Here is an 11,664-nt window from a genome sequence, read left to right as displayed (position 1 = left end):
TTAAGATCCCATGGCTGATTTATCCATGCAAGGGCGTTTAGTGCAGAGCTGATTTCTTCCGGCCGGCCTCTCAGTTAGGGGAACGTATGGTGGACCATCAGGGGTTTAGCTGTCCTGCTGCCTTAAGCAGAGTCGTTCCAAGAGACTTCAGGTCAGATCTTAACTCTTCAGACGTTAGTCAATGTCTGGAAATTTTACGCATCATCAGACCCGAGGGTTGACCTGTTCATGCCAAGTGCATTTTGCAGGGCTGGTTTCCTCTACCCGACCTCCCAGTTATGGGAATATGCGGTGGGCCATCAAGGGCTTAGCTATCCTGCTACCTTAAGCCGAGTTGACCCAATGGACTTCAGGTCTGATCTTGACTCTTCAGACGTTAGTCAACGTCTGGACATTTTGTGCATCATCACTTTTATCTCTCTAACTTCTGATTTTGTGATCATCGTTTTTTACGGTTTTTTGCAAATTTTTCTCTCCTCTTGTTCTCTACAAAAGATATGTTGCTCCCGCTCCTAATTCCTCTTACTCTGGTCGAAGGCGTTATCAAAGCCTGACGACCCTAGAAGAGCTTGATCTGTTCCGTGTGGAACATCCAATTTCTACCACCGTTGCGCTTCTTCTCCCTGCCCCGATGAGCGGGGGTGTCTTTACTTCCTACCGTCGCGTCAGTGTTTATGAAGTTTTCTTTAAGTTGGGTTTGTTTCTCTTGTTTCCTTGTTTTTTTGTGGAGTTGTTGAACTTTTACGACCTTCAACTTTTTCAACTAAGCCCTAATGTTGTGATGACGGTTATGGCGTTCTTTCTACTCTGCCATTATCTGAAGCAAAAGGTTAGTTTACGCTTTTGATCAGATTTTTTTGCTAAGTCTTTTGATCATTTTTGGAATTATTTTGCCTCTATAGCGGGGTCCTTTTTCTCTGCTCCCTCTACTCCCAAATATTACAAAGGGAGATTTTCCTTTGTTTGTCCTCTGGCTCCTGTTGGAGATTTCGGTTTGATTTATCAATATCTGTTTCTATCTTGACTAATGGTGTCTTGTTGGAGGGCTCTCGTGCTAGCCAGGACATTGTTTCTTACTTGAGCCAGATGGAGCGTCTGGATAGCGAGAAACAGTGATTTGAGCAAGACACCCAATCTTTCAAGGCGGAAGCCGAGATTTTAACACTGACTTGAAGGTCACTATTGCTGACAGAGACTCTTGGAAGCTGAAGGCTAGGCAATGCAAGTCTAACTCTACACTGGAGTATGCGTAATTGAGTACTCGTATTTCCCTTCTTGAGAAGCAGCTCGAAGCTTATAAGCAAAGGGAACCTAGTCTTCTTGCCCAGAGGAAGAAAGCCAAATTCTCGCTTCAGAAGTCCGACCGCAATATTCTCGAGCTAGCCAATCAGAACTGAGAGATGGGGATTTCCAGCTTCCAGTGTGGAATGAATTTCAAATATCTTGAGGAAGCTGCTGATGTCGAAAAATGGCCTTCCGTTATATCAGCATGAAAAAGGGATTTGATGCATGACAACGTCCGTTATGATCGAATATTATGGTAAGTTGATTGCGATTCCTGTTTCCTGTTTCCTACTCCCGCTCCTCGTTCCAGCTCTGGTTCCTCGCTCCTGTTCCTTGCTCTTGCTCCTCGATTCTTGGGGGGAAACCTGCAAAGGGTTCGAAAACCGCTCAGACGCTCAACACAACCAGGTTGCTCTTTACAGTAAAAGAATGAATCGTGTTTGATCCTTTTGGGGTCGAGTTTGTGGGAACTCTATGTAAGGGGGGATCTTTCTGGTCGAGAGATCGTGTCTTGTGGAAGACGGTGGGGAGCCTTTTTATAGGCCGAAGTAGACCGACTGTGTTTAGAAGGTCAATATTAGGCGGTTGTGATCCACCGTTTAGGGAAGTTTCCTACTGTTTGTGGTTAGGAAAGTGCTTAGCTCTTCTTTCTATGTTTCAGTTAATGTGTTGCCGACATACGTTACCTCACTGGGGATGTCTCCGATCTAGACGGGTACCGTAATATGCGCTACTCTTTCTGCTTCCTCCCCTCCATGCAACTCTTCAACTTTGAGTTACTCGATTTCCGCCATGAGTTCTTCCGAAGAAGGAAGTATAGATTGAGATCCTTCGGGAGTGTGATCGGCGAAAGACATGATTTCTTAATGAGAAAAATGTGATTAGTTCGAGATTGAGTAAGGATTCGGGTTACCGAATTGATGATATTGCTGGAGAGATCCCTTCCTTCTAGCGCCAATTGCTGATGTAAAAAATGGTTTTCTATTAATCAATCAAGAAATAGGGACTTGATGCATGACATAGTCCGTTATGAAAAGATATTCCATCAGGTTGATTGAGATTCCTTTTTCCTGCTTCCGCTCCTTGCTCCTTAGAAACCAGAGGGAAAACCTGCAGAGGGTTCTGAAACCGCTTCAACGCTCAAGACAGACAGATTTATCTTTGCAGTCAAAGATTGAATATTGACTCAACCTTTTGGGGGGTAAGTTGTGGTTACTCCTCGTGTCTTGTGGAAGACGATGGGGGTCCCTTTTATAGGCTAAATTGGACCGACTGAGATAGAATGTGTAGATAAGGCGGTTGTGATCCACTGCTCAGGGAAGTTTCCTAGGGTTCCCCTTTTGGTTTATCTCGTATCTAGGATAAGTAGAAGTTCCTATGTTCAAGGATATTTCGTAGATATCCTGCCGAGGTGAAAAATCTTCTAAGAGATGTTTCCTCCTCATACTCTTGAAGCCAAAACTTGCTTAAACACTTAAGATCTTTAACCGTCTGAAATTTTTAGGAAGATATCGGGATTAAGTCGGTAAGCGTGTGGCGCGCTTTTTCCTTCTCATTTTAGGGTGCAAGGCATCGGCCTTGCTTACGTGGACCCCTTTTACTCCTTTAGAGAATTCCATGACTGATCTGCTTGTGCCTTGACCGAAACAGGTCTGGAACCCCTTAGCTGATCCAAACCGACCTCCTAATTTTGGGCATAGGTGGTACGTTGAAGATTCAGCGGTCCTGTTGTCTTAAGCCGGGTGACTCGTTGGACTTCTGGTCTATTCTTGACTTATTGACGTCGTTTGGACATTTTGTGCATCATCAGATATCTCCTAGGATTTTAGTTTATATAGCAAAACCCTAATCCCAATGCCTCACCGACTCTCTCTTTCTAAATTTGAAATACACATGGACACCCTAATACTACTAACCGACAAAAGCTCTGCTCCGCATTCCAGCTCTGTCTCGGAGATCAGCGCTGCCTCAGAGTCCTGCTTTGCATACCGGATCTGTCTTAGTAATTAGCTCCGCTAACTGGTCCAAAATTACCATGCCTTGTAAGCGGGTTGGTGGGTCGTAAACTGGATTCGATATCAACTCATATTCAAGACACTTTCAACAATTCTCCGCCTTCACTTGAATATGCTCATTTCGACTTCAATCTACCACCATCATAGCTCAAGGCCTCTAAGCCATCGACGCTCCAGCCCTGCCAGAGCTTTCCTTCTAAAGAGCTCAACATCTGGAAATTCCAATCACGTCTAAGCAATGCTTAAACTTTAAAGTGGTAACTGCTTTGGTTAACATATCCGCTAGGTTATCTATCGTAAAAACCTTCTTTATTGTGATCTTCCCCTCTTCAATCACGTCTTTGATAAAGTGATACCTGACATCAATGTGTTTAGTTCTCTCGTGATACATTTGATTTTTGGTCAAATTAATCGCACCCTGGTTGTCTCAGTAGACCTTTGTCACCTCTTGCTTCAGACCCAAATCACCAACTAAACCACTCACCATATTGCCTCCTTCACTGCCTTTGTTGCTGCCATGTACTCAGCTTTTGTTGTAGACAGAGCTATTACTGACTGTAACACTGCTCTCCAACTTATGGCACTCCCGCATAGTGTAAACGTATAGCCCGTCAGTGATCTCTTCCTTTCAAGATCCCTTGAAAATTCTGAATTTATAAATCCAACTACCAAACCAGAAGGGTCAGCCCTTTTGTCGTAAACTAGACAAACATCCGCAGTTCCTCCCAGATACCGCGGTATGTATTTCACAGCCTGCCAATGATTTCTCCCAGATTTTCCCATGTATCTGTTGACTACACTAACATTATGTGAAATATCAGGCCTTGTGCTCACTATAGCATACATCATGCTACCTACTACACTAGTATAAGGCACCTGAGACACACACTCTGTCTCTTCATTAGTTGCCGATGACAGTTCACCCGAAAGCTTGGAGTGTGCTGTCAATGGAGTACCGACAGGTTTTTCCTCAGTCATACCAAAATGTTCCAACACCTTCTCGATGTACGTTTTCTGAGACAAGAACAATTTACCAGTAAATCTGTCTCTCTGTATCTCCATACCCAATATCTTCCTTGAGGCACCCAAGTCTTTCATCTCAAACTCACCCTTTAACTGATCCTTTCACATGTGAATTTCAGACATATCCTTGGAAGCTATCATAATGTCACCCACATATAGGACTAGATACACTTAAGAACCATCTGATAGTTTTCTGTGATATACACAACTATCATATTTGCTTCTATCATAACCGTTTTCAACAACAACGGTATCAAAACGCTTATACCATTGCCTAGGAGACTGTTTCAATCGATATAAGGATTTCTTCGACAAACCGACATGGCCTTCTTTCGTGAGAATCTCAAACCCCTTCGAATGACGCATATAGTTTGTTCCTCCAACTCCCCATGTAAGAACACAGTCTTAACATCAAGTTTCTCCAATTTCATATCATACAAAGCAACCATAACAAGTAATACTCTAATAGAGCTATGTTTAACAACAAGAGAAAATACCTCATTGAAGTCTATCCTTTCTCGCTACGTAAACCCTTGGCTACTAACCGTGCTTTCGATAGTGCATCCTCCACCTCTGAGATTTCTTCCTTCTTCTTGAAATCCCATTTTCTACCAACAATCTTCTGACCCTTAGGCTTCTCGGTTAATTCCCAAGCCTGGTTCTTATTAAGAGACTCAATCTCTTGATTCATGGCCAAAGACCATTGTCTTGATTCATCAGTCCTCATAGCTCCTTGATAAGTGCATGGCTCACCTCCATCAATATTTCCCCCCACACTAAATGTAAATGAACTACTTCTTGTTCAGCTTCGTCAGCTTGCTCATCTATTTGAGGTCTAACCTCTTCCTGAGTGCTTATCTCAAACTCCACCTGTTTACCATGATCTTCTTCATCCACCTGTTTAACGACACTCTTCAGAGCATTTACAGACGTACCTTCTGAGTTACCATGGCTAACTCATCAAAAGTAACATCTCTACTGATAAGAAACTTCTTTGATTTTCCATCCGGATTGCACAACTGATAACCTTTCACGTTGGGCTCATAACCAAGAAATACATATTTCTTAGCCCTCGGAACTATCTTACCTACTTTAACATGCGCATAAGCTGAGCAACCAAAAATCTTCAAGTTCTGATATTTTGCTAGATAACCAGACCAAACCTCATTAGGATTTTTACACTCAATAGATGTACATGGAGAAATATTTAACAGATACGCTGTGTTCACTGCTTGAACCCAAAACTCCTCTGACAACCCTGCATTTGAAAGCATACAACGAGCTCGTTTCAATAGAGTTCTGTTTATACGTTCTGCCACACCATTCTTTTGTGGTGTCTTTCTGACAGTATGGTGTCTCACAGTCCCTTGGTCTTCATAGAATCTATTAAACTCGTTTTCGCAAAATTCCATGTCATTGTCAGTCCTCAAGCATTTGATCGACTTTCCTATCTGCTTCTCGATCAAGGTCTTCCACTGCTTGAACTTGATGAATGCTTTATCTTTGCGTTTCAGTATGTATACCCATACTTTCCTAGAAAAATCATCTATCAAGGTTAACATGTATCTACCCCCACCATGTGAGTATTGGGTTTTGTACGTCTCTAAGACTACCCTAATCATCTAACTAGTGTTGTTAGCGGAATCTCAAACATCATATGTTTAACACTAGATTATCTAGGATCATATACATGAACTAAAGATGAACTAGAAGGAAAGAAGAATACCTTATTCGCTTTCCCACGAACTAAATCCCGACCAATATTCGGATGATTAGAGCTTCAAGTGTAGCTCCTCTACTTGAGACAACGATGGTTAACTTGAACTCCCTTCTTTCAGTCAGCTAGGACCTTTTTGACGGTTGAGATGAAGAACTCCTTCTTCTAGATTAGATAGATAGAATGGAACCTTTTCTCTAAAATCTTCCCCTCTCCGAGATGTCTGAGAGAGATGATTTTTTTCTGAGAAAATTCCACACATTTTATGTTTTCACTCAAACTAGGATTCCTTAAGTCCCACAGAAAAGGGAACTTCGTCAGAACTTCTTTCTGTCTGGGAATCCCTATTAGGACCAAAATACCTATCAGGGTTTCCCTAAGTGTACCGACGGCCAGATTATCCCCTAGTAGGCTTAGTCTATCTGGCCCACTACCCTCTTACCGGCTATGGTCAACCCTTTAAAGGGCTTGACCTAGTTAGCCCAAAAGTGGGTTTTACATTTTTCCGCGCTTCCCTTCTGAGCCCGATTCTTTTCTATTTTTTTAGCACTATCATACTGGATCATATCCATCTATAGGCAGGTTCCCACTAGTCTATTCTCTCCGTTCAAGTCTCCACTCTTATGTGTAACCCGTTGTAGGATCCAGTCTATGTTAGTCGCGGATAACAGAAGTGATCCAACAGTCGCAAGCGGGTTCTAGCTAAGCATTACGACTTCTAATTGGACCGGACTGGATGATCTGTTAAATAAGTTCATCATTATCCTATGAGCTAAATCGTACGCATTTCTTTCTTGGTCGAAGGACACTCCTTCGGAAGGACAGTCCTTCAGACCGCAAGGACATATCCTTTAAAATCCAACTTGTACTTAGAACAAGTGCAATGCTCGATTCCCATGTCTTTTTATATCTCATCTGATACGTCATACTTATTAGACTTTCTTGATCGAGGGGACAAACTGTCAAATCAAATGATGAACTCTTAATCCATTTGACCACGACTATGCATTTTCCAGTTTTCACTCCTCAAGTGGCCTTGAGATACTTTATCCTAACTTTTGTTAGGAAGACATATTCCATTCTTATACTCCCATTCAGCTTCATGTTTGTCTTGTTTCACCCGGCCTCCATTTTTATAACCTCCTTTCACGGTGTGGCGTTTGACGGGACCAAAGTTCGACATTCCTTACATAAGATGAGTGGATTTTCATGTTTAGAGGAATCTCTTCCATTTGCTAAATGAGAGTTATGACGTTCATATCTTCAACTCTTGAAGCACTCTCACTTGGTGGGTCTCCAGTGTATCAACTTATACACCCATGAAGTTGACATGAATACTCCTATTCCCATAGCCCAAGACACAGCGCTATCTTGTCAACCTCTCATGCTAATCTTCTTCAGTCATTGTTGTCCAACCAATGACCTGGACTAGGGATAGTATAATGGAATGCTTCCATGTTCACTTACTAGGATTTCTTTCATTAGATCACGTATCTAATAAACCTACCTCGAACTTTCCATTATTTTGGACTGTCGTCTAAATTCTAATCCACAATTTAGATGACGAAATAAACTAATTTATTTCGGATAGCAAGAGTTTGTAAAAGTGAGTTCCCCGCGTAAACTCCTTTACTCAGTATATCCCTGCTTACTCAGTATAGCCATCCCCTTTTCGTTCATATGCCCTAGTTGCATATGCCATAGCCTTGTAGTCTCAACTTCCTTGTCTGATGATGATATCACTGTAGATCCTGTAACTGTGTTACCCTGTGACAGATATAGACCATTCTTCTTCGACCCCTTCATAACTGTAAGACTCCCCTTAGAAATCCGAAATTCGAAGCACACCACCTTCACCAGAATACTTACAACCCATTATCATCCAGAGTTCCCAAAGAGATTAAATTCCTCTTCAAATTTGGAACATGTTTGATGTCTGTTATAGTCCTCAAAACACCATCGTGCATCTAGATCTAGATTGTACCCATCCCAAGCACCTTACATGGAGCGTCTTTTCCCATTAATACCTTACTGCCATTAATAGCCTTGTAATAGGAAAACCAATCCCTGTCAGGACATACATGGAACGTACACATTGCTAGAACTATAGTTTCATCACATTCTTTAATGATTGCCAACACAGTACCATCGTCGTTGTCTTCTTCAATGGCTGCTGCCTCCCCTGTTTTCTTTCGAAGCTCGGGACAGTTCTTCTTCAAGTGTCCTTCCTTCTTACAGTTAAAGCACCTGTACCACCTAGGTTTCGATTTAGACCTAGACCGGCCCTTCCCATCGCCTAGATGCTACGACCTTTCCCTTAAAATAGTACTGCCCTATCTTCATCTTCGAATTTGACATCTATATTTACCAAATCCTAGAAAACTCGGTTGATTTCATCCATATAGTCTTTTATCGATTCCCCTTCTAACATATGTAAACTAAATAATTTCTTCTTTAGATACAAATGATTAGTTAGAGATTTCCTCATATACCTTGCCTCCAGCTTACTCCATAGCCCTTCGAATGTAGTTTCCGTCGCTACTTCCTGCAAGACCTTATTGCTCAAACACAACATAATCTGTCCATGAGATTTTCCTTGTCTGCTTCTGACAATGATTCAGCGAGTGCATCCCTCCCATCCAGTGTTTTCAGCAAATCCTGTTGAACTTATACCCCTCGCATCTTAATCTTTCAAAGATTAAAATCATTACTTCCATCGAACTTCTCTATCTCATATTTCGCCATCACAGAAACCTCAAAACCTTAGCTCTGTTTACTTAATGACTGAAATCAATTAATCCAAGAAAAACAATAAGAAATAAAGAACAATCACACAGAAGCAAAAGATTTACGTGGTTCGGTTGGTGAGACCTATTCCCCGATGACAAGGGCGCGATGATTTCCCCTATGGTAAGCAAACAAGTTACACAAGAGCTTCATGAGAATTCGACACAGATATCTCCTAGGACCATAGTTTATATAACTACTAGTACCCTAATCCCACCGCCTCACCGGCTACCTCTTTCTGAATATGAAAAACACATGGATACGCTAACACTATTAACTGACATAAGCTCTGCTCCACATTCCAGCTTTGTCTCGGAGATCAGCTCTGCCTTAGAGCCCTGTTTCGCATGCCAGTCATGTCTTAGTAACGAGCTCCGCTAACTGGTCCAAAATTACCATTGCCTTGTAAGAGGGTTGGTGGGTCATATTTACCAACGAGTCTATGTGGAGCGTGGTTACTCATATCAGACCGTCGTCTGTGAATATGATGGGCATAGTTTTTGTCGCCAATTTGGTGAACAGAGCAGGCGGCTCTTTTGCTTCGTTTGCATATCTACATCGGGCGCCTTTTGTATCTCCACTGAGAGCTGGTACTCCGCCAATGGTGTTGATGCTACCCTTTACTCTGGTTTTTTCTTCGGGTCCCCGGTTATGGTGTCTCCTCGTGTTGGTAGCGTAATCTCAGACATGTAATATGTCTAACACTAGTATCCCCAGGATCTCATGCATAAGCTAATAATAAACTAAGAGTTAGAGATTACCTTAATCGTTAAATTTTTTCTCGAACCTTTCCAATCGAATGTGAAGACCAAGAGTTCCAATTGTTACTCCTCTACTCAAAAGACCCAAAAATTCAACTTGATCTTCCACCTTGTTTCTAGCTAGAACAACAATGGTGGTTTGATGAAGTTTGGGAATTATATCTCTTTATTTCTCTATTTGATGATGTAAAGTGAGTAAGTTCCTTGAGAATTTTCTACACCTCATTCAAGTCTCAAGAGACATTATATAGAACCCTAAATTAGAGTAAAACCCTGTAGGTTTCTATAAAAGCCTTTTGAATAAGATTAAGGAAACCCTTGAAAATAGAAACTCGTTTCTGTTTTCTAGTTTCCCTAACTTATTGCCGCCCCATGCATGCCTCCTTGGGAAGATCTGGCCGGCCCTATGAGGGCACTCGACCAAGCATGTTCGGCTCCTCTTTTGGGCCCAAAAACATCCCTTTGGTGTCCGACCCAAAATCCCTTTATTCGGGCCTTTTTTACTATCTTTGCCTGAATTTCTTTTAGGCCATGTGCACATATTTAAGGGGCATACTCATGTATATATGTCTCGTCCATATAGTCATATCATCCGATCAAACCGACATTCTTTGGTGTAATCCGATGTGGGATCTGGTCGAGGTTAGCTGCGAATTTCTTAGTAATTCGACGAACGTAGTTGGATTATAGCTAAACACTACGACCCCTAAATCGTTCGGACATGATGATCTTCTTCATCAATTGTCTTATCCAACAAATTGCTCGCATTGCATCTTTGGTCGAAGGACATCTCCTTCAGTCTCCCACTTGTACTTAGAACAAGTGTGATGCTCGATTTCCTTGTCAATTTTGTATCCCATCTGATACGTCACATCTTTCAGACTTTCTTGATCCCGCGCACAACTGTCAAAAAAAATGATTAACTTTGAATCCATTTGAGCGCGGCCACACATTTTCAGTTGCTACTAATCAAGTGGCCAAGAGATACTTTTTCCTAATTTAATTAGGACGTCACAATCCATTCTTGTACTCCCACTCAGCTTCATGTCTATAACCTCCTCTCACAGCGCTGCTTTTAACGAAACCAAAATCAGACATTCCTTACATAAGATGAGTGAAGTACTCATGTTCTGAGGAATCTCTCTAACTTTGTCAATGAGAAGTGTTTGACGTTCATCACTGTTGATGTATTTCTCATTTTTGGGTTATCCAGTGTATATTCCTCAAAATACACCCACGTAGTCGATATGAATACTTCTATTCCTTTAGCCCATGAAACACCGCTATCTGGTCGACCTCACGAGCTAGTCTTTGTAAGTCATTGTTGTCCATGCAGTAACCTGAACTAAGGAGATTATAATGAAATATTCCAAGTTCACTTAATAGGGTTTCATTCATCATATAACGTATCTGACAGACCTATTTGGAATGTTTTATTATCCATGGACTGTCGTTTAAATACCAAACCAAATTTAGACGACGACGAAATAACTAATTTATTTTTTATAACGAGAGTTTGTAAATTTGAGCCTCTTCCGTAAAACCCCTTTTACCCACTCAATTTACTGTCAAGGTTATTTATTGAAAATACCTTATGCCTTAGACCCTTGTATGAATTCATTCATACTTTGTCTTAGGTGACAGTTTAGTTGACAACATATGTTGTTCAATTAAACTTTGCTAATTACCGATAAATTGAAGGTCGATTTCTTCAATTTGAATAATTTCTAATAACCCTTTACTAGTGTTAAGGCTTTAATTTCATGTTCCTTTTCTTTAGCATTTGAAGTAGCATCCAATTTCGATATTACAGTGTCTATGACTTTCAGCTCGCTTTCCAATTTGATAAGTATTTCATGGATGGAGTTGCTCAGTACCTCCTTGAGGTGTGAGTGCAAGTTGAACTCGTTTTCTTTTGTCATCTTAAAACTACATGAAAGAATTGTAAAGTTTAAAACCCCTTATCGTTTTTTTTTGGGAAAAATTCAGTTTTCCACATTGTTCAATCTAAAACCGTCCCTGATTGAAACGTGATTCTAAGATCCTATTCCTTCGGAGTTAAGCGGACTAGGGCCCT

The 11,664-nt window shown here is 41.3% G+C and overlaps 1 pseudogene; it reads right to left on the bottom strand.

The window, feature by feature from the left end:
- Nucleotides 1-3,415: 3,415 nt before the first annotated feature.
- LOC147544138 (secreted RxLR effector protein 161 pseudogene) lies at nucleotides 3,416-4,277 on the bottom strand (annotated as a pseudogene).
- Between the last annotated feature and the right edge of the window lie 7,387 nt (nucleotides 4,278-11,664).

Source organism: Eschscholzia californica, unplaced genomic scaffold (assembly GCF_041429995.1).
Source record: "Eschscholzia californica isolate CP2 unplaced genomic scaffold, dmEscCali1.0.p SCAF_4, whole genome shotgun sequence".
Classification (NCBI taxonomy): Eukaryota; Viridiplantae; Streptophyta; class Magnoliopsida; order Ranunculales; family Papaveraceae; genus Eschscholzia; species Eschscholzia californica.
The sequence above is the reverse complement of the archived record's forward strand: the minus strand, read 5'-3'. Positions and strand labels throughout refer to the sequence as shown.